At 44.5% G+C, this 27,622-nt stretch overlaps 1 pseudogene; it reads left to right on the top strand.

Moving 5' to 3' along the window:
* On the top strand, window positions 1-26,808 carry LOC695239 (heterogeneous nuclear ribonucleoprotein A1-like; annotated as a pseudogene).
* The last annotated feature ends 814 nt before the right edge of the window (window positions 26,809-27,622 follow it).

The raw sequence follows: 27,622 nt of genomic DNA, 5'->3' as shown, positions 1-27,622 counted from the left end.
ATGTCTAAGTCAGAGTCTCCTAAAGAGACCAGACAGCTGCAGAAGCTCTTCATTGGAGGGTTGGGCTTTGAAACAACTGATGAAAGCCTGAAGAGCCATTTTAAGCAATGGGGATGCTCAGTGTTCATTGAGCATCCACATAGCTCAATGAACTGTGTGGTCATGAAAGATTCAAACACCAAGCATTCCAGGGGCTTTGGGTTTATCGCATATGCCACTGTGGAAGAGGTGGATGCCGCCATGAATGTAAGGCCACACAAGGTGGACGGAAAGTTGTAGAGTCAAAGAGAACTGTCTCAAGAGAAGATTCTCAAAGACCAGGTGCCTACTTAGCTGTGAAAAAGATATTTGTTGGTGGCATTAAAGAAGACACTGAAGAATATCACCTAAGAGATTATTTTGAACAGTATGGAAAAATTGAAGTGATTGAAATCATGACTGAAATGAGGCAGCAGCAAGAAAAGTGGCTTTGTCTTTGTAACCTTTGACAACCATGACTGTGGATAAGATTGTCATCCAGAAACGCCATCCTGGCTGGGTGCAGTGGCTCACGCCTAAAATCCCAGCATGTTGGGAGGCCGAGGCAGGTGGATCACTTGAGCCCAGGAGTTCAAGACCAGCCTGGCCAATATGGCAAAACTCCATCTCTACTAAAAATACAAAAAATTAGCTGGGCATTGTGGCACACACCTGTAATCCCAGCTACACAGGACACTGAGGCACAAGAATTGCTTGAACCTGGGAAGTGGAGGTTGTAGTGGGCCGAGATCGCGTCACTGCACTCTTACTGGGGCAACAGAGTGAGACTCTGTCTCAAGAAAAAAAAAAAAGAAATACCACCCTATGAATGGCCACGACTTTGAAGTTAGGTAGGGAAGCCCTGTCAAAGCAAGAGATGGCTAGTGCTTCACCCAGCCAAAGAAGTCAGAGTGGTTCTGGAAACTTCGGTGGTGGTGGGGGGCGGCAGTTTTAGTGGGTTGTGGAGGAAACTTCAGTGGTCATGGTGGCTTTGGTGGCAGCCATGGTGATGGTGAATATGGTGGCAGTGGGGATGGCTATAATGGATTTGGTAATGAGGGAAGCAATTTTGGAGGTGGTGGAAGCTTCATTGATTTTGGCAGTTACAAGAATCAGTCTTCAAATTTTGGACCCATGAAGGGAGGAAACTTTGGAGGCAGAAGCTCTGGCCCCTGTGGTGTTGGAGGCCAATACTTTGCCAAACCATGAAACCAAGGTAGCTGTGGCAGTTCCAGTAACAGCAGTGCCTATGGCAGTGGCAGAAGATTTTAATTATTGCCAGGAAAGAAAGCCTAGCAGGAGAGGAGAGCCAGAGAAGGGACAGGGAAGCTACAGGTTACAACAGATTGTGAACTCAGCCAAGCACCATGGTGGCTGGGTCCAGCTGCTACAAAGAAGACATGGTTTTGACAAATATATGTATGGGCAAAAAACTCCAAGACTGTATTGATGACTAATTGCATAACAGGTTATTTTCAGTTTCTGTTTGGTGGAAAGTGTAAAGCATTCCAACAAATGGTTTTAATGTAGATTTTGGTTTTTGCATCCATGCTGTTGATTGCTAAATTTAATAGTCTGATCATGACCCTGAATAAATGTGTCTTAAAAGAAAAAAAAAAAAAAAAAAAGAACGGGCTCCCTCCTACCAAGGCTGAAGCATTTGCCAGATCAATAGCTGCATCCTACAGACCAGCATCTGTGTTAATTTGCTCTAATGAAGATACTATCCCTGGCCTAGCAACTGCAGTTTGGGTTTATACTTGGGTGTGTTTGCAGTAGGTCACTGTCATCTGTCATAATCCATTTATGTTATATAGAAGCTAGACAGGTAACGTGAATAACTATGATGAGGACCCCTATTCTGACATTCTCTAAGTCTTTGAGGGTGGCATGGGTAGCCATTCATCTCATGATTTCAACGGCTTCTTTTTTTTATTTTTTATTTATTTATTTATTCATTTTTTTGAGACGGAGTCTCGCTCTGTCGCCCAGGCTGGAGTGCAGTGGCCGGATCTCAGCTCACTGCAAGCTCCGCCTCCTGGGTCTACGCCATTCTCCTGCCTCAGCCTCCCAAGTAGCTGGCACTACAGGCGCCCGCCACCTCGCCCGGCTAGTTTTTTGTATTTTTAGTAGAGACGGGGTTTCGCCGTGTTAGCCAGGCTGGTCTCAATCTCCTGACCTCGTGATCCACCCGTCTCGGCCTCCCAAAGTGCTGGGATTACAGGCTTGAGCCACCGCGCCCGGCCCATTTCAAGGGCTTCTATTTGGCTTTTCCTACTATAATTGCCCTTATTGTAAAAATCAGGAAACAAGTGTGGGGTTTCTATGTGTTAGGTATGTTCATTTCTATCACACATTTGGGAATCCAGGAAATATCCACTGGGTGAGCCCAGGCACTCAGTGCACCCATTGTGAGATGGACCAGCCTTAGCAAGAGGGAACCTAACTTGTAGCCTGCGACTCTCTGCCATCTCTATGATCCCACAGTGCAAGCATTAGGGGGATAAGGACAGAAATAGCTGGCATCTACTGGCCCAGTCATCCTCTCCACTTGGTTGTTCTCTTCTATGGTGTGTGCTGTTTGGTGGGTATTAACGAGTGATACAAAGGTTCTCAGCTGAACGCAGTGGCTCACGCCTGTAATCCTAGCACTTTGGGAGACCGAGGCGGGTGGATCACCTGAGATCAGGAGTTTGAGACCAGCCTGGCTAACATGGTGAAACCCCATCTCTACTAAAAATACAAAAAATTAGCTGGATATGGTGGTTCTCACCTGTAATCCCAACTACTCCGGAGGATGAGGCAGGAAAATTGCTTGAACCCGGGAAGCAGAGGTTGCAGTGAGCTGAGATCGCACCACTGCTCTCAGGCCTGGGCGATAGAGCGAGACTCTGTCTCAAAAAACAAACAAACAAACCAAAGATTCCCACACTTTTTGCTTCTTCCCATACATCCAGCCATATCTCTCCTCTCCAGACCTCTTATTTCCAATATTTCCAACAGCCAGGACTTCACTATCTCCATGTGCCCTACTCTGACATATGTCTAGGACAGCAAGTCTCAGCCTGACTCTGCCCTGTATCCAACAGTCCTTGAAAACATGGGCACACCACTTTCCTTAGTTATCGTTACCCAGGTAAATCCTTTGGGGGAAGATTAGGGAAATGGCTACCCAAAGAAATTGTCATGGTGCTGCAGAGCCCTTCTTTATGGTGACCCAGACCTTCCTTCAGCCAGTGAGTTTTCAGTTTAAGAGTTACTTCAGCTGGGCAAGGGACATGTGCCTGTTATCCTACCTACTTGGGAGGCTGAGGCAGGAGGAACGCATGAGCTCAGGAGTTCAAATCCAGCCTGGGCAACATAGTAAGATCCAGTCTCATTTATAAAAATAAATAAATAAGAGCCATTTCAAATCTGGAAATAGCAAGGGGCTTTCCACTGTGGTGTCTAATCTCAACCTTCTGCTGACATGTTTTTATATCTCTTTTGTATGTATTGGGTAATACCTTTGAAAGTTTCCATCTCAGGCCGGGCGCGGTGGCTCATGCCTGTAATCCCAGCACTTTGGGGGGCCGAGACGGGCGGATCACGAGGTCAGGAGATCGAGACCATCCTGACTAACATGGTGAAACGCCATCTCTACTAAAAATACAAAAATTAGCCAGGCGCGGTGGCGGGCGCCTGTAGTCCCAGCTACTCAGGAGGCTGAGGCAGGAGAATGGCGTGAACCCGGGAGGCGGAGCTTGCAGTGAGTGGAGATCGAGCCACTGCACTCCAGCCTGGGCGACAGAGCGAGACTCCGTCTCAAAAAAAAAAAAGAAAGTTTCCATCTCTCTTGCCCTTGGACCAGCATGTTCTATTGACCATCTTTACAGGCCACTGGGAATGAGGACCCTCCAGCTGCTTTTCCGGCTCTGCTTCCTGCTATGGCCTTGATGCCCACCTCGTTTTTGTTGCTTAAATGCTTCTATACGGCATCGCCTTTGCTACTGGGAATCCTGGTTCTGGAGCAGTAAGTCTTACCACCTGCCCTGGCCTGTGGAGTCCAGCAGCACTGGTGCTCCCCTAACCCACATTCCTTATCCCCTTGTAAGCAGGGTGTCCTCCAGGGCCTCCCAATGTCAGCTGTTGGTCTTCCTGGTCTTATATAGCAAGTCCATTGCAACAGGCCCCCCTCTCTGAGTCTTCAGATTCCCTCCTCCACAGTGAGGTATGGCAGTTTTAGCATCTCTGCTTCAGCTGGTTGAGGCCGGTCACTTATTCCAAGCCTGCAAACCCATCCCACCAAGACTTGGTCCCTTGGGCCAATGCGATTGTAATGGGAGAATCTCTCCATATTGACAAACACTCCCCTCATTCGGCTTTGCATGGACCCACCCTGATCCTGCACCCTCCAGGTCCTCTCCCAGATACATGACTCTTGTTCCTGCCAGTACTTAGTAAGCTGGTCTTGCAGCTATTTGCAAGTATAATCCTTCTCCTCCCTTAGCAAGGGTAGGACGCTCTCAGTTAGGTCACACTGGGATTTCACCCTGGTGTTTGGTCTGGAGGCCAGGAGGGAAAATGAAGGCAGAGACTTAGGAAGACAAATGTTATCTTACAAGGATATCTGGCTCATTTAAGGTACTCGGTGGTGAAGTATTTGAAGCATCTCTTTAAAACCGAAAACAAGATGATGTCCGTTATCATCACTCCTGTCCATTGTATAACAGGTGTACTATCCTGAGCAGTAAGACAAGTAGGTAAAATGAAAGGAATAAGAAATAGAATAGGGCTGGGTGTAGTGGCTCACAACTGCAATACCAGCACTTTGAGAGGCCAAGGTGGGCAGATCCCTTGAACCTAGGAGTTTGAAACAACCCTGGGCAACATGGTAAAACACCATCTCTACAAAACCTACAGAAAATTAGCCGGAAGTGGTGGTGTGTGCCTGTATCCCAGCTACTGGGGAGGCTGACGTAGGAGGATCATCTGAGCCCAGGGAAATAGAGGCTGCAGTGAGTCATGATCATGTCACTGCGCTCCAGCCTGGGTGAATAACTAATTTTTTAAAATGTAAATTATTTAATATTTTAAATTTAAAAATTAAAAGAATTAGAATATGAGAAACAAAATTGTCATTTCTCACAGATAATATGATTTTCCATATGCAGAAAATCCAAGACAATAAAAAAAGTAACAGAATTATGATATAAACCAGCCAGATATTTTTTTTTTTTGTTCCCTGAGACAGGGTTTCGCTCTGTCACCCAGGCTGGAGTGCAATGGCACAATCTTCGCTCACTACAACCTCTGCCTCCCAGGTTCAAGTGATTCTCCTGCTTCAGCCTCCTAAGTAGCTGAGATTACAGGGATGCACTACCATGCCCAGCTAACTTTTTTTATCTGTTGTAGAGATGGGGTTTCGCCACATTGCCCAGGCTGGTCTCAAACTCCTGGGCCCAAGTGATCCTCCTGCCTCCCAAAGTGTTGGGATCATAGGTGTGAGCCACTGCACCTAGCCCAGCTAGATTTTTTTTATGTAAGATGAACATTCAAACATCAAGTCCATGCCTCTACACCAACAAAAAAGGATTAGAAAATGTATTTTCAGAGACAACTTTTATAAAAGGACTGTAGAGTAACAAGAACAAATTTAAAAAAATACTTACAAACCCTTTGTGCATAAAGTCATAAAACTTATTGACATCATCAGGATACTTGATATCAAAAGACAATTGAAAGCTGGGAGCAGTGGCTCACACCTGTAATCCTAACACTTTGAGAGGCTGAGGCTAGAGGATTGTTTGAACCCAGGAGTTCGAGACCAGCCTGGGTAATACAGCAAGACCCCCGCCTTTACAAAAATGTTTTAAAGGGTTTGGCCAGGCATTGTGGCTCACACCTGTAATCCCAGCACTTTGGGAGGCCAAGGTTGGGGGATCAAGCATCACTTGAACCAAAGAACTGGGCATAGTGGTGCATGCCTATAGTCTCAGCTACTCAGGAGGTTGAAGTCGGGGGATCGCTTGAGCCCAAGAGTTTGAAGCAGCAGTGAGCTACGATAACACCACTGCACCTCAGCCTGGATGAAAGAATGAGACCCTTTCTCTAAAAATATATGTAAATAAATAAGAAATACATACATTATTAAATATAGTCCTTTGCCTCAAGCTGCTCACAGATTTTTTTTTCTTTTTTGAGACAGAGTCTCACTCTGTCATCCAGGCTGGAGTGCAGTGGCGTGATCTCGGCTCATTGCAACCTCAGCCTCCTAGTTTCAAGCGATTCTCTTGCCTTAGCCTCCTGAGTAGCTGGGATTACAGGTGCCCACCACCACACCCGGCTCATTTTTGTGTTTTTGGTAGAAACGGGGTTTCACCATGTTGGCCAGGCTAGTCTCAAACTCCTGACCTCACGTGATCCACCTTCCTCAGCCCCCCAAAGTGCTGGGATTACAGGTGTAAGCCACCACACCTGACTGAAACTGCTCACAATTTAGTGAGGGAAGTCAAACATATAAAACATAACCTATAATACAAAATGTATAAGCAAATTATGCCAGGGAAAAAGGGACTAATTATAACTGAGAAGATCAGGGAAGGCCTGTGGCGTCTGAGAAGAGCCCTGAGGAGACTTTTAAGGTGTTGAGAAGGAAGGGAAGAGCGTTACTGTCCAGGAGGAGGGAACCAGGATCAAAAGCAGAGAGGAGAGAAGGGAGGATCTACAGAGGATGCTGGGAAAATGAGAGAGAGGATATGAGATTCCACCTCCTGCGTCTACCTTACCTCCCACTCCCGTAGAACAGTCTCTGCCTTGAGCAAACAATGATTCACAGTTTTGTGGGGTTTTTTGTTTGTTTGGTTGGTTGGGTTTTTTTGTTTTGTTTTGTTTTTTGTTTTTGGAGACAGTGTCTCTGTCACTGAGGCTGGAATGCAGTGGCACAATCTCAGCTCACTGCAACCTCTGCGTCTGAGGCTCAAACCATCCTCCTGCCTCAGCCTCCCAAGTAGCTGGGATTACAGACATGCACCACCACACTTGGCTAATTTTTGTATTTTTTATAGAGATGGGGTTTCACCATGGCTGGTCTTGAACTCCTGAGCTCAAGTGATCTGCCCGCCTCAGAATCCCAAAGTGCTGGGATTACAGGTATGAGCCACTGTGCAGGGCCATGATTCACACACACACACGAAGAGAACGATCTCTGCTGGATCAAGGATCTACTCATTTTCTCCAGTGAAATAGAAAGAACGTAGCTTGGCCGGGCACGGTGGCTCACGCCTGTAATCCCAGCACTTTGGGATGCTGAGGCAGGTGGATCACTTGAGGTCAGGAGTTCAAGACCAGCCTGGCCAACATAGCAAAACTTCACCTCTACTAAAAATACAAGAAATTAGCCGAGCATGGTGTTGCACACCTGTAATCCCAGCTACTCAGGAGGCTAAGTCAGGAGAATAGCTTGAACCCAGGAGGTGGAGGTTATGGTGAGCCGAGATTGTGCCACTGCACTCCAGCCTGGGCAATAGAGCAAGACTCTGTCTAACAAAAAGGTAAGAAAAAGAAAGAAAAGAAAAGAAAAGAAAAGAGATAGCTTTGGAGCATAGAGAAAGATGGCTTTGGCTGGGTGCAGTGGTTTATACTGGTAATCTCAGCACTTTGGGAGGCCAAGGCAGGGAGATTGCTTGAGCCCAGGAACTCCAGACCAGCCTGGGCAACATAGTAAGAATTCATCTCTATTAAAAATAATTTAAAATCTTTTTAAGTTAAAAAAAGAAAAGAAAGATGGCTTTGGTTTGCAACTCTACCATTCACCAATTCTATGCTCTTGGACTGTACCTCATTTTCCTCCTGTGTCAGAGATGCCACAGTTATCCCACAGAGTTATTTCAAGATATGAAAAATGTGGGCAAATATACCTTATCCTTATCGCATTTCTGTCAAAGTCTTGATTTTCATCTTTGGGACATAGAATTTCTAGCTTCCTTGAGCTCAGAGAGAAAGTGGCCTCAAGCTCAACCCAGGCATGACAGGTGTGACTTTAGAGAAAAGTCGTTTAACCTCTCTGAGCCTCAGTTTTCTTAACTTTGAGAGCGAGACTGCATCGGGGGCAAGTGAATAGGTTTCATTTCACTTGCCAGCTTCTGTTGATTGGCAATGCTTGCCTGGCACCCTGAGCATGGAAGATTTCTGAATCTGCTTTTAGCGTCTGTGGGTGAAAAGGTCCTGACCAGTTAGCGTCTGGTCAGTGTGTTGAGAGCAAGGGCTGCAGCCTTAGCCTTGTTCCAAATTCCTGTGAAGCAGAGGCAAAGTGAAACAGCTGGTCGGCCATCCAGACAGTCTAAATGATCAAGGCTGTGATGAATTCGCTGCTCATCTGGCATTTTCTTTAAGTGAACAAGTCACTGTATGAAATAGGCTGATTTTATCCCTAACATGAATATCACAAAAGAGATACGTGTACTTTTAGGAAACGTCCCCTTGTAAGTTCATATCTAAGGTGACATCATGCCAAGGCCTCCTGATGGAGAGGAACATTTTCTGGAGGAAAGTTTTGACCTTTAGAATGGGATCTTCATTTCAAGCAGGCTTTTGGCTTCCAGTCTTAGTAACCAATGCCCATAATAGTTAGATGTGAAACTCTGATTTAGTGTATGAGTCACTGGAGCCCAGGACGGGACTGGGGAATACCCTGTCCACTAGAGGCGGCCAATCTTGCTGAGGGAGGAGGGGTGAATCAGATAACAGCTGCGCTCGAGAATCTTTGAGGTGATATTTCCCCTGCTGTCTCAAGTAACCCAGGGGCTTTTTCCTTCGTTTTTTAAAAAAACAAACAAACAAAAAATAAAAACAATAAAAAAAAGAATCCACCAATACACCAAATGGGATTTCGGAAGCTAATTTTCAGATTGTTACATCTCGAATTCTTTTGAAGGCATCTCTTAGTTGTTCATCTGTTTTAGCTTTTTATCATGGGGATTTCAGAAATACACAGAAGCAGAGAGAATGGAATGCACTGACAGGTGCTGATCGCTCGGCTTCAGCCATTGTGAATTCACGGACGGTCTCATTTTACCTATACCCCTCTACTTCCTGCACTACATCTCCTGGGTGATTTTGATGTAAATCCCACACATCATATCACTTCATCAGTAAATTCAATGGTTTTTTTGTTTGTTTTTTTCTTTTGAGGAGTCTTGCTTTGTCGCCCAGGCTGTAGTGCAGTGGCACAACCTCAGCTATCAGCTCACCGCAACCTCTGCCTCCCAGGTTCAAGCAATTCTCCTGCCTCACCCTCCCGAATAGCTGGGATTATAGGTGCATGCCACCAAGCCCAGCTAATTTTTGTATTTTTGGTAGAGATGAGGATTCACTGTGTTGGTTGCCCAGGCTGGTCTGGAACTCCTGAGCTCAGGTGATCTGCCTGCCTTGGTCTCCCAAAGTGCTGGGAATATAGGTGTGAGCCACTGTGCCTGGCTTCAATTTTTAAATTCATGTTTCACAAGTTAAACAAGCGAAGGCCAAGCAAGTTGGCTTTGCAAACATTAATAACCCATCTGCTATTATTCCACGTTTACAGAACTTAACTTGTCCTGGCTCACCCAAGTAGTGACAGAGCCAGGACCTAAGCCTAGGCGGTGTAGCTCACACCAGCAGATAAAGTGTCTACACATGATACCCTTGTCAAATTGCAATATGAAATACTGAATGTAGGAGGTTACTGGTAACTTGCATAATAGGCTCAACAAATATTTTATCAAGCACTAGCCATGTTCACAATAACCACTTACACATAAATGGTGTTTTGCAATGTACAAAACCCCTTTAAACTTCCTAATAGCCCTCTAAGAGTTATTATTGTGCATACTTTATAAAGAAAGAAACTAAAGTTATGAACAGCCGACTACATTTCTCAGACATTTGCCAATAAGGGGAAAGTTTCAAACTCTTACTTTAAGATCAATGTTCCTTTTAATATAGGCTATAGAAATTGCAATACACAAAGAAGGTAAAGTAAAAAGCACCATGTAAGTGTAAGTTATTGTGTGTCTCTCTATCAAAAAAAGTGAGCAGTTTTTCATTAAGAAGAGTAAATAGTGTATCAACTGAACTCCCTGCAAATGACTGTGGGTATCTAAAGGGCTCTTGTATGGATGACTGTAGCAGCATTTCATACTTTGGTAATAAACTTAAGGTCTGAGAAGGTGAGCTGTGCTCTAGAGAAAATGAGAGATTCAGCTGGGCGCAGTGGCTCACGTCTGTAATTCCAGCACTTTGGGAGGTCAAGGCGGGTGGATTAGTTGGGTTCAGGAGTTCGAGACCAGCTTGGCCAATATGGTGAAACCCCATCTCTACTAAAAATACAAATATTAGCCCGGCATGGTGGCATGGGCCTCTAATCCCAGCTGCTTGGGAGACTGAGGCAGGAGAATTGCTGGAAACTGGGAGGCAGAGGTTGCAGTGAGCCGAGATCGAGCCACTGTACTCTAGCCTGGGCAACAGAGTGAGACTTTGTCTCAAAAAAAAAAAAAAAAAGAGAGAGAGAGAGAAAATAAGACATCCCACAGGAAACTCTGAATTACTAAAGCCACTTATCTTAGACTGACCCTGTCCACCCCATGCAAGAGGAAAGGGTCTGTTTGGATATTTGAAATCTGATACAAAGTCAGATAGAAAAAGTCTGTCTGAGGAGTAGCCTTACAGAAACATACAAGCCATGAAATTACATTTCCTACAGTTTTAAGGAAAGCATTCTCCGGAGCTTGTTTCCTCACTCTGTCTTCCACAAATCCACTGGTGCCAGGAAAATGAGAGGGGAATGTGCTGTCCGTTCCTGGCATCTTCACTCCTGCAAACTCTGAAAAGTCACCCATCGTATTACTTGAATCTTATGTTTTGAGGCCTCTTAATCAAAATATTGAAGTCAGCCTATAAATTAAACACTCTTTCTGCACGCTGAAAAACAATGTGTGTGTTAATTTTTTTTTATCAATGGAAAAAAGGTGTTTATTTATGCTAATGAAAAGGTGTTTCCTTGAATTCCTTCTGCATGTTCTTTTTTTGTTTTTTGAGATGGAGTCTCACTTACTCTGTCACCCAGGCTGGAGTGCAGGGGCACGATCTTGGCTCCCTACAACCTCCGCCTCCTGGATTCAAGCGATTCTCCTTCCCCAGTCTCCTGAGTAGCCCCTGGGATTATAGGCACCCACCACCATGCCCAGCATTCTTTTGCATGTTCTTCAAATACATTTCTTTTTTTTTTTTTTTTTTTTTTTTTTTTTTGAGACTGAGTCTGGCTCTGTCGCCCAGGCTGGAGTGCAGTGGCCGGATCTCAGCTCACTGCAAGCTCCGCCTCCCGGGTTTACGCCATTCTCCTGCCTCAGCCTCCAGTGTAGCTGGGACCACAGGCGCCCGCCACCTCGCCCGGCTAGTTTTTTGTATTTTTTAGTAGAGATGGGGTTTCACCGTGTTAGCCAGGATGGTCTCGATCTCCTGACCTTGTGATCCGCCCGTCTCGGCCTCCCAAAGTGCTGGGATTACAGGCTTGAGCCACCGCGCCCGGCTCTTCAAATACATTTCTAAACAATTAAATATCTATTGCAAACACATTTTAAAGTAATTTATGGTTTAGGATATTCTAATGAATGACTTCCTATATTGTAGATTTAACCTAAGTGAGTTATTTAAAAAGTCATAATTAGGCCAGCACAGTGGCTCATGTCTATAATCCCAACATGTTGCGAGGCCAAGGCAAGGGGATTGCTTCAGCCCAGGAGTTCGAGACCAGCCTGGGCAACATAACAAGACTCCATTTCCACAAAAAGTAAAACAATTTAGCCAGGCGTGGTGGCTGACACCTGTAATCCCAGCTACTTGGGAGGCTGAAGCAGGAGGATTGCTTGACCACGGAGGTCAAGGCTGCAGTGAGCCATGACTGTGCCACTGCACTCCAACCTGGGTGACAGAGCCAGACCCTGTCTCAAAATATAAAATAAATAAATAAATAAGGCCAATAAATAAGGCTGGGTGCGGTGGCTCACACCTGTAATCCCAGCACTTTGGCAGACCTCAGGTGCATCACCTGAAGTCAGGAGTTTGAGACCAGCCTGGCCAACATGGTGAAACCCTGTCTCTACTAAAAATACAAAAATTAGCCAGACGTGGTGGTGCATGGCTGTAGTCCCAGCGACTTGGGAGGCTGAGGCAGGAGAATTGCTTGAACCTGGGAGGCGGAGGTTGCAGTGAGTCAAGATCATGCCACTGCATTCCAGCTTGGGCAACAGAGCGAGACTCTGTCTCAAAAATAAATAAATACGTATAAAAAGTCATAACTATTTTTTAATAAATGCTAAATACCCAGTCAGCTTTCCAAATCACGGATCTTTGCCAAATTGTAATTTTTAATAGTTTTAGCTTTTTCTTACAGACAAGCCAGAAAAATCCACTTACTCATAAATACTTTTTAAACTACAATAAAATTATCAATTCAGAAAGGCAGATGCGATGCATTTTTCCTTCTGGAAGGAACCAATGAAGTTAAGATGTTTGTCTTTTATTCTAGAGGCCTAGGAACACTGTGGGGTAGGTTGAGAAAAATTAAAGCAGCGAGGCATCATGGGAAAGTCTACAAAGGGTAATGAACTTTGTTTATGCATGGCATGACCTGTTCCCATCATTGATTCTTACTTCCAACCCTTAGAGGGTCACTCTGCTGTGTCCTTAAAACAGAATGTGAAAGCAATCCTCCTCCCAGAAAACTAACAGCCTAAAGTCAGTTTTTTTTCTTTTTCTTTCTTTCTTTTTTTTTTCTTTTTGTTGTTGTTCTAAAAAAAAAAAAAATCTAACCAGACTTTTTTTCTCACCTGAGCTTAGTAAACAATTGTTTGCTGCAAGACTCTGGTTCACCTGAGCTATAGAATCAGCCAAGGACAGACCTCATGTCTGGTGGATCTTAAGGGCCAATGAGTATTTAATGAGAATTTGGAGCTTAGATTCTACCCTAAAGTTTAGATGATGCTGACCACGAATTTATTTTAAAAGTACACTCTTAAGTGATGGTCTAAGTCTTATTTGTTTTGAAGAGCAAGCTGTAATGACTAAACAAAAACATGTATACTAGAAACATTTCTGCTTCCAAGGAACCAGAATATAATTTCCAACCACATTTCCTAAACCCCCAAACAAGGAAATGAATGCATGATCTGGAGAGAGTGCACCCTCTATAGCATTGATAACTAATTTTTGTTTTTTATTCTTTTTTTTTTTTTTTTTTTTTAAGACAGGGTCTGGCTTCACCCAGGCTGGAGCGACTCAGTGCAGCCTTAACCTCCCGGGCTAAAGCGATTCTCCGACTTCAGCCTCCAGAATAGCTGGGACTACAGGCGCCCACCACCATTCCTGGCTAATTTTTGCATTTTTTGTAGAGTCAAGGTTTCACTATTTTTCCCAGGCTTGTCTTGAATGCCTAGGCTCAAGTAATCCTCCTGCCTTGGCCTCTCAAAGTTCTAGGATTACAGGTGTGAGCCACCACGCCCAGCAATAACTACTTTTTAGTAAGGTCAGGCATATTCTAAGTGTTTCACACGTATCACCTCATTTAATCCTCATGACAAGTCCTTGAGGCAGCTGTATTATCATCTTCATCTTACAGATGCGTAAAATCAAAGCACAGAGAGACTCCCCAAGCCACAGAGCCATGAGTGCTGCAGTGGGGATTCAAACCCAGGCTGTCCATTTCAGAGTCTGTGCTGTGAAATGCTTTTCTGCAACACCCAGTCCAATTGAGTACTTTCTCCGCACAGTTCCCTGCTGAGCATGTAAAATGCATTATCTCATGGAATTCCCTCAGCCGTCCTATGAATTGGCACCGTCGTCCCCATTTTACCTGTGAGATTTTGATGAACTACATTTGTTTTATCAGCTGAATCAACCTTTGAAACCATGTTTATCCCACTCAAAACCCAGCTCTTAACCAAAGTACAAACAATACACACTGGCCTTTGTGTACTTCTCGGATTCAGGCAGCCCAACACCATATGCAGAGATGACAATTGACATATTTTCCAGTCTGTGCTTAAAAACAAGAACAAGAACAGAAAGTACATGAGGAACTATAGGAATATGAAACTCTTACTTTTTCATAGCTATTAACAAGGATTCTGGGCTACAGATTAAATTATTAGGATTAATTATTTGCTGAATCAAGTGTGTGTTCAGCACAGCTTAGCATAAGGAGTAATCATTTACTGGTAAAGTGTAGATAAACAGCATATTCTACATAGCATAGTGCAGTGGTTCTCAGCCTTATACCAGATGCTTCCCTGACTATCCTGAAATGAAACTGATAGAAAATAAAATTTAAACACATATCAATTTTTTTTTTTTGAGATGGAGTCTCACTCTGTCACCCAGGCTGGAGTGCAATGTCGTGATCTTGGCTCACTGCAACCTCTGCCTCCCGAGTTCAAGTGATTCTCCTGCCTCAGCCTCCTGAGTAGCTGGGATTACAGGTGCCCACCACCACACCTGGCTAATTTTTGTACTTTTAGTAGAGACAGGCTTTCACCATGTTGGCCAGGCTGATCTTAAACTCCTGACCTCAAGTGATCTGCCTGCCTCAGTCTCCCAAAGTGCTGGGATTACAGGCATGAGCCACCGCACCCGGCCTGTTTTGTTTTTAGAGACAGGGTTTTGCTATGTTGCCCAGGCTAGTCTGGAACTCCTGGGCTCAAGCAATCCTCTCACTTCAACCTCCCAAGTACCTGGTAATGACATAATGGTTAACTCTAGGAGGGGGAAAAAGCCTAGTGTACTACATGACCTAGCTCTAAATAGCATAACAATCATGTAAACACTGAACATTAATCTAACTGAAGTTATATTTTGATTACTTTTTCATTCTTTTTCTTTTTGTTTTGTTTTGTTTTTCTGAGACGGGGATCTCACTCTGTTGCCCAGGCTGGAGTGCAGTGGTGTGATCACAGCTTACTGCAGCCTTGAACTCCTGGGCTCAAACAATCCTCCAGTCTCAGTCTCCCAAGTAGCTGGGACTGCAGGCACATACCACCATGCCTGGCTAATTTGTTTTTGTATTTGCTGTAGAGTTGGGGTCTTGCTATGTTGCCCAGGCTGGTCTCAAACTCCTGGCCTCAAGTGATCCTCCTGCTTCGGCCTCCCAGAAATGCTGGGATTTACAGCATGAGCCACTGCACCTGGCCTGAAGTTTATGTTGGAAGGAGATGAGAAGTGTCTAGGTAATTTATGTTGGAAGGAGATGAGAAGTGTCTACACATGTGGTGGGGGCTGATATTGTAAAAGAGAACTAAACTTTCATCTTTCATATACAGAAATTCATAGATAAAGCCTAAAACAGAAAAATAAAGAGATGGAAATATAACCATGTTATTTAGTGATAAGGCAAATGTTACCCAAAGAATCAGTTAAAATTGTTGAAAGTAGTTTCCCCTCATGTGCAGAAAATGACAAAGGGGGTGGTCTAGGGAACTGTTGTTTTTTGTTAGAACCCATAAAGAATGATTTCATTTTTTTTTCTTGCTTCCAGTGGGGCTAGGAGATTGAAGTCTTTAACTATGGAATATGTGAGCAACTGATGCAAGGTCACTGTGGCTGGAGCGGGTGAGCAATGAGGGAAAGTCCAAAGCGTGAGCCTGGACAGACAGGCAGGGACTTGGAGGGCCTTGTCAGTTACATCATCCTGGGACCTTATCTTAGGAGCCCTGGGAAGCCTCCAAAACCTTTTCTGTGGGAGAATGTCTCAGATTAACGTTTAAGAAGAACACTGTCTAGGGTGCTGAGAACATGTGTTGAGCGAGACAAGAGGACAGGATGAAGAAGAAGCAGTTGTCCGGGATGGTGGTCGATTGTCTTCCTTACAGCCCTGGGGGATGATTACGAGTTACTGACGAGGTTTATGAAACCTACAACGAGAAGCACAGATCTGAGAACAAAAGGCATGAAGCTGTTCGGTTTTTGCAGCAAGGAATTTGAGTTGTCTGAAAGTCATTTAGGTGAAGATGTCAGGTGGGCAGCTTGTGGAAACACGAACATAAAGATAAAAATAATAGACACTGGGACTCCAAAATAGGAGTGGGTAGGAGGGGGCTGAGAGTTGAAAACTTTCCTATTGGGTACAAAGTTCAATATTTGGGTGATAGGGGGCCGGGTGCGGTGGCTCACGCCTGTAATCCCAGCACTTTGGAAGGCTGACATGGGTGGATCACAAGGTCAGGAGTTTGAGACCAGCCTGGTTAACATGTTTAACATGGTGAAACTCTGTCTCTACCAAAAACACAAAACTTAGCCATGAACGGTGGCATGTGCCTGCAATCCCAGCTACTTGGGAGGCTGAGGCAGGAGAATCTCTTGAACCCAGGAGGCGGAGGTTGCAGTGAGCTGAGATCACACCACTGCACTCCAGCCTGGGCAACAGAACAAGACTGCGTCTCAAAAAAAAAATTGGGGTGATCAGTACCCTGGAAGCCCAATCTTCACTGTTATTCACATGATATACCCTTGCAACAACATGTATGTGTGTCCTCTGAATCTAAAAAAGAAAAAAAAAAAAAGAATTACAGGACATGGGCTTAGCAGGAAGAACTGGCCAAGACATGCAAAAGAGTCATAACTATGTAGACTGTTAGCCATGATTGTCACATGTAGCATGTAACATGTAAATTGATAGGCATGATTAGCATGTAGATGGAAAGCCCCAGAATAGGTGAGATGGCTTAGGAAGAGAACCAAGAGTGAAAATACATTGGACTGAGTCTTGTGAAAACTCTGCAAAGAAAAGAAAGAAGCTCGAGCAAGGTAGGAGAGAACCAGTGGAGTGTGTGAGGCAGCTGGGTGAAGAGCCACGTGGCTGTACCTTCACCTTAATTCAGATATTCAGATGGAAATGGCTCTGGAAGGAGTTTGGCTGCATAGAGCTGCAGCAGTAGGGACTACTAATGGAGAAGACAGTGTCCCCAGGGTGTGCCACCAGAGTGTGATGCTCGTCACAAAGGCTGATGAAGCAAAGGGGTGAAAAGCAAGTGTTCACAGAATCAGAAGATAAAAGAGAAACTGAGAAAAACGAACCTATTGCAACAAACAAGAAATTCACTAAATTTCTGGGAGTTTTGAGACCTACCTTCCCCGCCAGAAAAACTGTTAGAACTAATGGCTTTATAAGAAATTGTTTGATGCATAAAGATGAGGGAGTGTGATTTCTTTCACTTTTTATCATTCATTTGAGCGAATTGATGCAAATTCTCAAATGGCTTAGCCTTAGCCACTGAGACGTGACGTTTCTGGGTGGTGCGTCCTATCCGTGGTGGTCTCAGGCTGTGTGGTCAGAAGCCCGGTTCCGCCACGACTGCTCATCACACTCTGAGCCTGAGGTCTTTCCAGCTGCTGAAACCACTTCCTAAGTACAAGAAATGAGATGTTTTTCTACTTAGGCAAAATGCGAAATTATAAACACAAGCCCTCTTGAAAGGGTAGCTGGGTAAAGTTATGCCAAATTGGAATGCCTACTTTAAAAGTCTAAAAATAATAACATCTTTGTTAAAAGAGTCTTATCAATTGCTATTTTTCTCTACAGAGTGTCTTAGTAAAACATTAAGAAACATGATGAGAAGGTAGTAAACTTTTTACTTTAGGGGAAAAAAAGTCAATGAACTTAAGTGTGGACAAATTTTCTGTCTTTGGAAGAAGCATCTGGGTATATTCTGCATATATTCTGCATGTTGCTTTATTTCTACTGATGCTAAATAAATGTGAAAAGCCTCAAAAAAACACTTAATGCCAATGAATGCCACCTCCTAGGAGTCACAATAGAGTATTAGAAAAATCACAGAAGAGGCTGGGCACAATGGTTCAAGCCTATAATCGCAGCAATGTGAGAAGCTGAGTGGAAGGATCATGTGAGCTCAGGAGTTTGAGACCATCCTGGGCAACACAGTGAGCCCCTGACTCTACAAAAAATCAAAAACTGAGGCTGGAGGATCGCTTGAGTCCAGGAGGCTGAAGTTGCAATGAACCCTGATCATGCCACTGCACTCTTGCTGGGTGACAGGAGAGAGACCCTGTCTCAAAAAAATTAAAAATGAAAATCACAGAAGAGGGTTTCACTACATAGGCTATGGTTTATACGGTTACCTGCTGCCAAAAAAAGGGAAATAGTGACTTCTTTTACTTTTCCTGTCCCCAAACAATACTTGTGAAACAATGCTTTAGAAAAAAATAATTGATAGGAATTTATTTTTCTCTTTTCATCTATTTCTTTACTTCTTCATTTGTATCACTGTATTTTGATTGCTTGAGAATTTAGGATAAGAGCCTGAGTCAATCATATCTAAAGTTCAGCTCCCCAAGAAAATACATAGATTTTGGTTACAGTCTTGGTTGCAAACAATAAAAACTGACTCCAGCAAACTTATGCAAATAAGCAATTTATTGGAAACATATGGAATGACTCAGGGCATCAGAAAACAGGTAGCAAGCAAACGAGGCCGGGCAGCTGAGCGCACTACAGGGGCCGGCTGGTGAGAATGTGGCCATGGGCCTTAGCTGCAGGTCCTGAATGCTTTCCACCTTTAACTGGTGGTCTTTGCCTCTTAACCCCATCCTGACACCATGAGTAATCTCTAACCACCCTGAATCTCTGCCCTCAAGATTTAAAGTTCTTGGTGAGAACATCGAACCGGCCCAGCCTTGGTCAATAGCTCATACTATGGACTCCAGAGAGAGAGAAAACAAAATACTCTTGCCTCTTTGGGATCTGTAGAGGAAGACAGGACCCTGTTGCCATAAAGACTCACAGAATTGGGCATTCCCCAACACCAGAAAGGGAGTTCCAATGCTAGCCAGACAAAAAAAAAAAAAAAAAAAAAAAAAAAAGACATAAGATCACCATAGCAGTGTTTTTCAAACTTTTTGACTGTAAATCCGAGTAAGAAATACATTTTACAGCAAACACCAACACACACACACGCTCATACAAATAAGTGTCACATGATGATACTTACCATGACTAGTCAGACCCACCACCTCCTGTCCTGTGGGTGGTGGATGAAAAACACTGGGGGTGCTTGACACATAGACTGCAATGCCAATAACATCCCCAGAGTGTTCAGTGTGTACAACCTGCGCAACCATACCTAGCAGCCCTGTGTGCCGTGCACTTAATTCTATTTTCTTCTAAATTTTTTGCAAATGCTCATTACAAACCACTAACTTGACTTTGTAACCCCCAATAGATCTCAACCTCAATTTGAAAGATACTGCATTACACTATGCTCAAGGTAATGTGTTAGAAGTAACTGAACCCCTTTAGAAGTCCATTTCTAGTCTAAGAGGTTCTCTGACAATTCCAGGCTGCAGTTGATCCAGAAGAAAGCCTATTCTGAACTTTCACCTCTCACAGGGGCCTCCCATTTCTCATCTGGGGCTTTTGTAATCCATTTGCTTCCCATTTGGCCACGTAATTAACTCTACGTGGGGAAGATAATCAGGGCATGCTTACTTCCTTCCTTCCTTCCCTCCTTCCCTTGCTTCCTCCCTCCCTCCCTTCCCTCCTTCCTTTCCTTTCCTTCCTTCCCTCTCTGTCTTCCTCCCTCCCTTTCTTCCCTCCTTCTTTCTTTCCTTTCCTTCCTTCCCTCTCTCTCTCCCTTCCCTCCTTCTTTCTTTCCTTTCCTTCCTTCCCTCTCTCTCCCTCCCTTCCTTCCCACCCTCCTTTCCCTCCTTCCCTCACTCCATTCTTTCCCTACCTCCTCCCTCTCTTCTCTCTCTCCTTGCCTTCCTTCCCTCTTTCCCTTGCTTCCTCCCTTCCTCCCTTCCCTCCTTCTTTATTTTCTGTCTTTCAGTCCCTCCCTCCCTTTCTTCCCTCCTTCTTTCTTTACTTTCATTCCTTGCCTCCCTCTGTGCCTACCTTCCTTCTTTCCCTCCTTCCCTCCCTCCCTTCTTTCCCTACCTCCTCCCTCTCTTCCCTCCCTCCCTCCCTTCCTTCCATCCTCCTTTCTTTCTTTTCCTTCCTTCCCTCCCTCCTTCTTCTCTTCCCTCCCTCTCTCCCCCCGCTTCCTTCCTTCCTTCTTTTGCTCCCTCTTCCTTTCTTGTTTACTTTATTTAATAAATGAATTGAGTCTTTAATATCATGAAGCTTTCTCAAGCAACAATATCTGTTGAAAGTATTTTTATTAACTTAAAATGCATTGCAAGTGCATATTCTTATTCTTTTATGAGGAGGAGCAAAAAGACAGCTTTCATAAATAAGGAAATAAAAAGGCCCAGTTTTTTGTTTTTTTTTTTTAAGCCAACCTTGGTCTTAACCTATCTGAACCACATACATTAGGCCCTATACAAAGCCTGGGTGACAGAGTGAGACTCCATCTCAAAAAAAAAAAAAGAAAAAAGAATGACCCTCAGCTCCATCCAAGTTGCTGCAAAAGACATTACTTTGTTCCTTTTTGTGGCTAAGTAGTATTCCGTGGTGTACATATACCACATTTTCTTTATCCACTCGTTGGTTAATGGGCACTTAGGTTGGTTCCACATCTTCGAAATTGTGAACTGTGCTGTTCAAAACATGCATGTGTGTGCGTCTTTTTCATATAATGCCTTCTTTTCCTTTGGGTAGATACCCAGTAATGGTATTGCTGGATCGAATAGTGGTTCTACTCTGAGTTCTTTGAGGAATCTCCATACTGTTTTCCATAGTGGTTGTACTAATTTACATTTTCATGGCTGAATACTCTTAATTCCATTTTACAGGTGAGGAATCTGAGATTCAAGGGGTTAAAATCACACTGTAGTAGGTCCTGGATCTGAATTTGTCCAATTCGAAAGTTTGTGACTCTGTTCTGTATCAAACTGACTTCCAATTGCCTCATTTCCTTCAAATCCATCCAGAGTTCTGTTTTTCAAGAATTCTGTACTTGTGCATCAGAGTGTCCTAGACAAGGAGGTAGCTTGGCCTGCTGCTCTCTGGGCATGCAATGACAGGCATTGCACCAAAGTTGCCTGGATGATGGTGTTTGTCTCACATTCTCTGGCCAAATGGGCCTCCGTGGAAGCATTTTGTTAAATTTTTAGGACAAATCCACTAGGCTGAAAGTTTTATGGTGTCCCTATTACTTATCAATCTATCTTAAACTTCTTATATCTCACTTTCAAAAATACCTGTAACTTGAATTCATCCATCCTCATCCTCCCATTCTGTACTATAATGTAATAAGCTTTTCTTCAGTTTCTTTTGAGCCATGTTGTAGTAGAAATAGGGCTGGGGCCAGGCACAGTGGCTCACACCTGTCATCTCAATACTTGGGGAGGCCAAGGCATGTGAATTGCTTGAGCCCAGGAGTTCGAGACCAGCCTGGGCAACTTAGTGAGACCCCATCTCTACAAAAAGAAAGAAAAGAAAGTAATAGGGCTGAGCCAGCTGTCAGAACCACCCGTGCTCTTGCTCTGTTTTTGACTCTTAGGGTCCTGGATCTTTTAGGCCATCAGCTTAACTTCTTGAGTAAGGCTGTCTCTACAGTTGTGAGTTAACAGCCTTCTACTAAATCCTCTCAGAAGTCTCTCTCTGCTTTGAAATTCAGTGACTCTTTTACCTCATGGCATATTCTCAGTTCAGTGCTCAGGGTTTTATAGCCATAAGACTCGATAAAAGGTGCTAAACTATTCTAGTTAGTTCTAAATTGCTATGAGTTCTAAAAAGCTCATTAAAAGTGCAGCAGTTTAGAATTAGCACTGTTTTTTCAGATTAAGATCTCTCATTTCTCCAAAGCCTTAGGTGTTAATACGGTCGTGTTTTGAGATTGGCAGGGAAAGCAAGGGAAGGCGGGGAAGGAAGTGGTTAGGGTAAGGTGCTTGGAGTACGTTCAAACAGCTCGACAGTGGCCAGTGCAGGTTGGGGAAATTTCTCTCTCTGGCCCTGCAAACAGAACTGCATGCTAGAGTGATTCCCCTGCACACTCACTACAAAGTGCCCACTCGCTAGAACCCAGTTGTGGTCTTGGATTGACCAAATGATTTATATCAGGTGGCCAGAGAGCTGAGGTCTCACGCTCTCTTTTTTCTTTTTTCTTTTTTGAGAGGAAGTCTTGCTCCGTCGCCCAGGCTGGAGTGCAGTGGTGCAATCTCAGCTCACTGCAACCTCCGCCTCCTGGGTTCAAGCCATTCTCCTGCCTCAACCTCCTGAGTAGCTGGGATTACAGGCACCTGCCACCATGCCCGGTTAATTTTTGTATTTTAGTAGAGATGGGGTTTCACTATGTAGGTCAAGCTGGTCTCAAACTCCTGATCTCAAATGATCCGACAGCCTCAGCCTCCCAAAGTGCTGGGATTACAGGTGTGAGCCACTGTGCCTGGCCACACCCCCTTTTTTCTATTTGAAATGGAATCTTAGCTTTTCAAGCAGTAAAACTTTGAACAAACTGTGGAACAAAATCCAGAAGCTCATCTTATAAACTTACAACTTTCAACTATGCAAACAAATCAGTCTCTCCAAGCAAGAGTATGATGTGCTTGCATTCTTAGTATAGCAGAGCTTGGAGCATCTTCCTCTACGCAGAGTCCAGGGCTTCACTATTTCAGGGACCTTTTTATATACTTTAGCTAATCGAGCAAAACTCTTCCCAAGGTTTGCCAACGTCTTAGTCTGTTTGGGTTGCAATAACAAGATACTATAGATCTGGCAGCTTATAAACAACAAGCACTTATTTCTCACAGTTTTGGAGGCTGGGAGGTCCAAGATCAAGGTCCCAGTAGATTCAGTGTCTGGTGAGGGCCCATTTCCTTGAGTATAGATACCCAGTCTTCTCCCTTAGCGTTCCACACTCACAACTTAATCACCTCCCAAAGGCCCCATCTTCAAATACCACTACATTGGGGATTCAGTTTCAACATGTGAACCGCTCATTGGATGGGTAAGGGGGCATAAACATTCCGTCTTTAGCAACCCACGTTCAATATTTTATACTTTGGGAGAATTGAGAATGTAGACCAGTGAGGACAATGGAGAAAAGGGGAATCCACAGAACTCTGGATAGCACAGAGTGCAGTTCTGTTTGCAGAGCACAGAGCCAGCCAAGTCCCAGATCACTGTGGGAGCCAGTCATCCTCTAGGCATCTGGAAGCTGCTTATCCATACTGGTCTATGTGAAGGCTGGCAGAAGTCTGAGATGCAAAAAGCTGACAGCAACATCCCCTTTGCCTTGGACCAACCTTACAGACGGGTGGAGCATACAGTCACCTACACAATGTGCTTTGAGGGGCTTGGGAGTCTTGCATTCTTCCTAGAGAATGCTGTTCCCTACAATGCCTGAGATTTTGGCATCCACCATTCATTCTCCTTAGTCAGGCATTGCCTTCACTCCAGTTTTCATTCAAATTATACATATTCTTGAGAAATAGATGACACTCCCCACCACCTGGCTACTTCATTATAAGTCAACTAAGTTGTACCAAGAAGCAGGACAAGAAAGTGAGAATGGAGGCCAGGAGCGGTGGCTCACGCCTGTAATCCCAGCACTTTGGGAGACTGAAGCAGGCAGATCACAAGGTCAGGCGTTCGAGACCAGCCTGGCCAACATGGTGAAATCCCGTCTCTACTAAAGATACAAAAAATTAGCTGGGTATGGTTGCAGGTGCCTGTAATCCCAGCTACTTCGGAGGCTGGGACAGGAGAATCGCTTGAACCCAGGAGGCAGAGCTTGCAGTGAGTCAAGATCGGGCCATTGCACTCCAGCCTGGGCGACAGGGCGAGACTCCCTATTTAAAAAAAAAAAAAAAAAAGTGAGACTGGAGATCAGATGGGGGTTGGCAGAGGTGGTGTCTCAACCAGGGAAAAACCTTGTTCTCTATCACAAATTAGCCCGGGGCCGAGCCCCATCCCTACAACACACACTACTCCCTCCAAAAGGGAAAATCTGAGATCATGGGTTTGTTTTCTTGAGTCATTAAAGTATCTTCCCAAGAGGGCCTGGATTTGGGGGTGAAAGAAAGCTATGTCAAAGGAAAGAGAGCAAATGAGAAAAACAATATATAGCGCTTTGCCTGTCACTTCGCAGGTATTTGATAAATAAACATTCCCTTACTTTCTTTTCTAGTGCTTCTGTGTGTCTACTGTATTAATTCCTCCTCACTTAATTCCATTCTCTGAAAGTGTAGATTTCATGCCTGAAATGACCAGAAATTCCCAGACGTCATTAGAAATCCATCTTCAAGAAGGGACTTTTGTCATGAATATTAGCAGGTTCCTGTACCTGTTCAACGTAGCCTTGGCTGGTCCCAGCTTAGAGTTTTATGGCAGGCAGAAGATCAAGATAGTCAGCAAAATGGTGAGGTCAAAAAAACACTCACATTGGCTGGGCGCAGTGACTCACGCCTGTGATCCCAGCACTTTAGGAGGCTGAGGCAGGCAGATTTCTTGAGGTCAGGAGTTGGAGACCAGCCTGGCCGACATGGTAAAACCTCGTCTCTACTAAAAATACAAAAATTAGCCAGGTGTGGAGGCTGAGGCAGGAGAATCACTTGAACCCTGGAGGCAAAGGTTGCAGTGAACTGAGATTGTACCACTGCACATCAGCCTGGGCAACAGAGCAAGACTCTCTTGGAAAAACAAAACAAAACGAAAAAACACTGACATTATAGTGAAGGCATTAGCATAGAGCTCGCTTTCCTATATGTTATTTACTATTGCTAATATTTCCAAGCCATAAATAAGTACTCTAACTTATATAATACAATATGATAATAGCCCCTTACTTTTACATAGTGGTTGGTACTTTCAAAAGAAATAGATCTTTCTGGCCAGGCACAGTGGCTCACGCCTGTAATCCTAGCACTTTGGGAGGACGAGGCGGGCAGATCACTTGAGGTCAGGAGTTTGAAACCAGCCTGGCCAACATGGTGAAACCCCATCTCTACTAAAAATACAAAAACAATTAGCTGGGTGTGGTGGTACGTGCCTGTAATCCCAGCTACTTGGGAGGTTGAGGCAGGAGAAATGCTTGAGCGCAGGAGGCGGAGGTTGCAGTGAGCAGAGATCACGCCACTGCACTCCAGCCTGGGCAACAGAGCAAGACTCTGTCTCAAAAGAGAGAGAGAGAGAGAGAGAGAGAGAGAGAGAGAGAGAGACTTTTCTTGTTTCCTTTTTGGCTTTTATTTATTTATTTATTGAGACGGAGTCTCGCTCTGTCACCCAGGCTGGAGTGCAGTGGCATGAACTTGGCTCACTGCAACCTCCACCACCTGGGTTCAAGCAATTCTCCTGCCTCAGTCTCCCAAGTAGCTGGGACTACAGGTGCACACCACCATGCCCAGCTAATTTTTGCATTTTTAGTAGAGACGGGGTTTCACCATATTGGTCAGGCTGGTCTCGAACTCCTGACCTTGTGATTTGACTGCCTCGGCCTCCCAAAGTGCTGGGATTACAGGCGTGAGCCACCGTGCCAGGCCTATTTATTTATTTATGTGTTTATTTGTTTATTTATTTGAGATGGGCTCATTCTGTCACCCAGGCTGGAGTGCAGTGGTACAATCATAGCTCACTGCAGCCTCAACCTCTTGGGCTCAAGCAATCCTCCACCCCAGCTTCCCAAGTAGCTAAGACTACAGGTGTGAGCCACTGTGCCTGGCCCATTTTTGGCTTTCAATTACTTTGATACAAGTTGAGTGAACGTGCTGTCTTCACTAATCCCATCAAATAAAGAAGTTCTCACCAAGTGATTTCGTTCAAATTCCCATGATACAAGAAACTATAATTTTCATTCTTTTCCCATATTGTTTCTTGAGTTTTCCAGCCCTGTAGCCTGGGCCTTTAGCTTTCATGGTACATACACCGTCCCATTTTCAGTTCCTTTCTCTCACCACTTCCTGGGGTCTCTGTTTTTTCAATTCTTGCCTTCACTTTTTCTGTCCTTTCTACATGTTTCTGCTTCAGTGCCACTTCCTGTATTTCCACATTTTACTCTTGCTTTTCTCCCTTTATTTTCTGAGATATTCATTGATACACCAATTCGTCTACTATATATCATGTGCTTGGCACGGTAATAAGTGCAGGGGAGCCAGAAATGGATGGCACAGTCTTTCCTTAAGGGACTCATAGTTGTGGGTGACAGAAGAGGAAACTGTCTTGCTCCCTTGACCCAGACCTTGCTGGCCTGAATGCATTTGTCATCTTCTCTGCAGAGCTCTGGTCCCTGGCAGTGACACACCCTGACCTGACTGCCTGCAGCGAGTGACTCAGGCCCTGGATTCTGTCCTGTCTGGTTCTGTCTCCATGACCCACTCTGTGTTGCCCTCTGTGACACTAGCCTCCTCCAAGGTCATCCTTGCTGTGCTGAGGAACACATGTCCTGGTGGTTCTGAGCTCACCAGTGGGTCCACCCATTCTGTCCTCAGCAGTTTTCTTGTGGCTGCTGATTTTTTTCCACACCATTTGTGTGTCCCTGATAACTTCCTCTTTTTTGCCATCAACAATGGACAGCAGTTTCATCTTTTTCTCTTTCTTCCTAGAGATGTCCCTTCCCTCCTCCTCTCCGCTCCCTGTTCCCTGGGGCTTCCTGCACTCACTGGAGCAGAGGTCACCATTCCTCTTTCCCATAGGAACCTCAAGACCCAACTCTCCCTTCAACCGTGACACATCAAGTTTGCTGTCCACTAGGGGACCACAGAATTTACCATTCAAACCAGATACTTCTGAGCGTGAAAGAGGGTGCTATTAATAATTATGCCAACATAGTAGGTGTAAACCACGACTGTCCCAGATGGGATCTGATGGCCACCCCACTGTTTGCAGACGTATGACCTATTAGACTGCTGACATCTCATACACTTTTCTTTTGGGAGATGCCTTTATGACCTAATCCAGCAGAATTGCAGGGCTATTCCTGATTGCGTGTCACACTAGACAGCCTCTTGAGTCATATGTATTGCATGTCTCTGACTGTCCCCCAGATCAGCTAAAGCTCTCCTCCAAATGACAAGCCCTCTAAATGAGCAGTCAAACCTGCAATCATATTCATGGTCATAGTTACTGAGGTTGCAGTTTAGATAGCAGCTACCTATCCCCCCAGCCCCCTGCCCAGCTGTCTCCAATGCCTCCGTTACCCAAATATAAACCTCTGCTGTGGTCAAGGAAATGGCAGCACCACTATTATGCCTGGCGTTCATGGTAGTGTTTACCAAAGATCAAAGGAACTGATCAGAGGAACTGATCAAAGCCCTAATTTTCCAGCTTAATCTGAGTGTCTTCCTTTTAGGACTCCTGCTGTGACCTATGGCAATACTCACCAGGATACTTCCAAAGCCAAGAGTAAGCACTCATGGGCCATAAATACCCAGATTCTCACTAGCCCCCTTCTGCTGTGGGGAGCCTGCTTCTCTTCTTCTGCCAGCTAGATTATTTTGGGCAAAGGCTCACACTGATTTCACCAGCCTGGGTATATTGATTTGATAAGAGACAGAGCCCCAACGCAAGTGAAATTAGCCCAGAAAGGAAATTCATTGACTTGTGGGTCCAAGAAAATTGTTTTGGGTTTTTTGGGGTTTTTTTTTTGAGACAGAGTCTTGCTCTGTCGCCCAGGCTGGAATGCAGTGGCATGATCTCTGCTCACTGTAA

This window comes from Macaca mulatta, chromosome 9 (genome assembly GCF_049350105.2).
Source record: "Macaca mulatta isolate MMU2019108-1 chromosome 9, T2T-MMU8v2.0, whole genome shotgun sequence".
In the NCBI taxonomy this organism is placed as follows: Eukaryota; Metazoa; Chordata; class Mammalia; order Primates; family Cercopithecidae; genus Macaca; species Macaca mulatta.
Note: the sequence above shows the minus strand (reverse complement) of the source record. Positions and strands in the feature narration are given on the sequence as shown.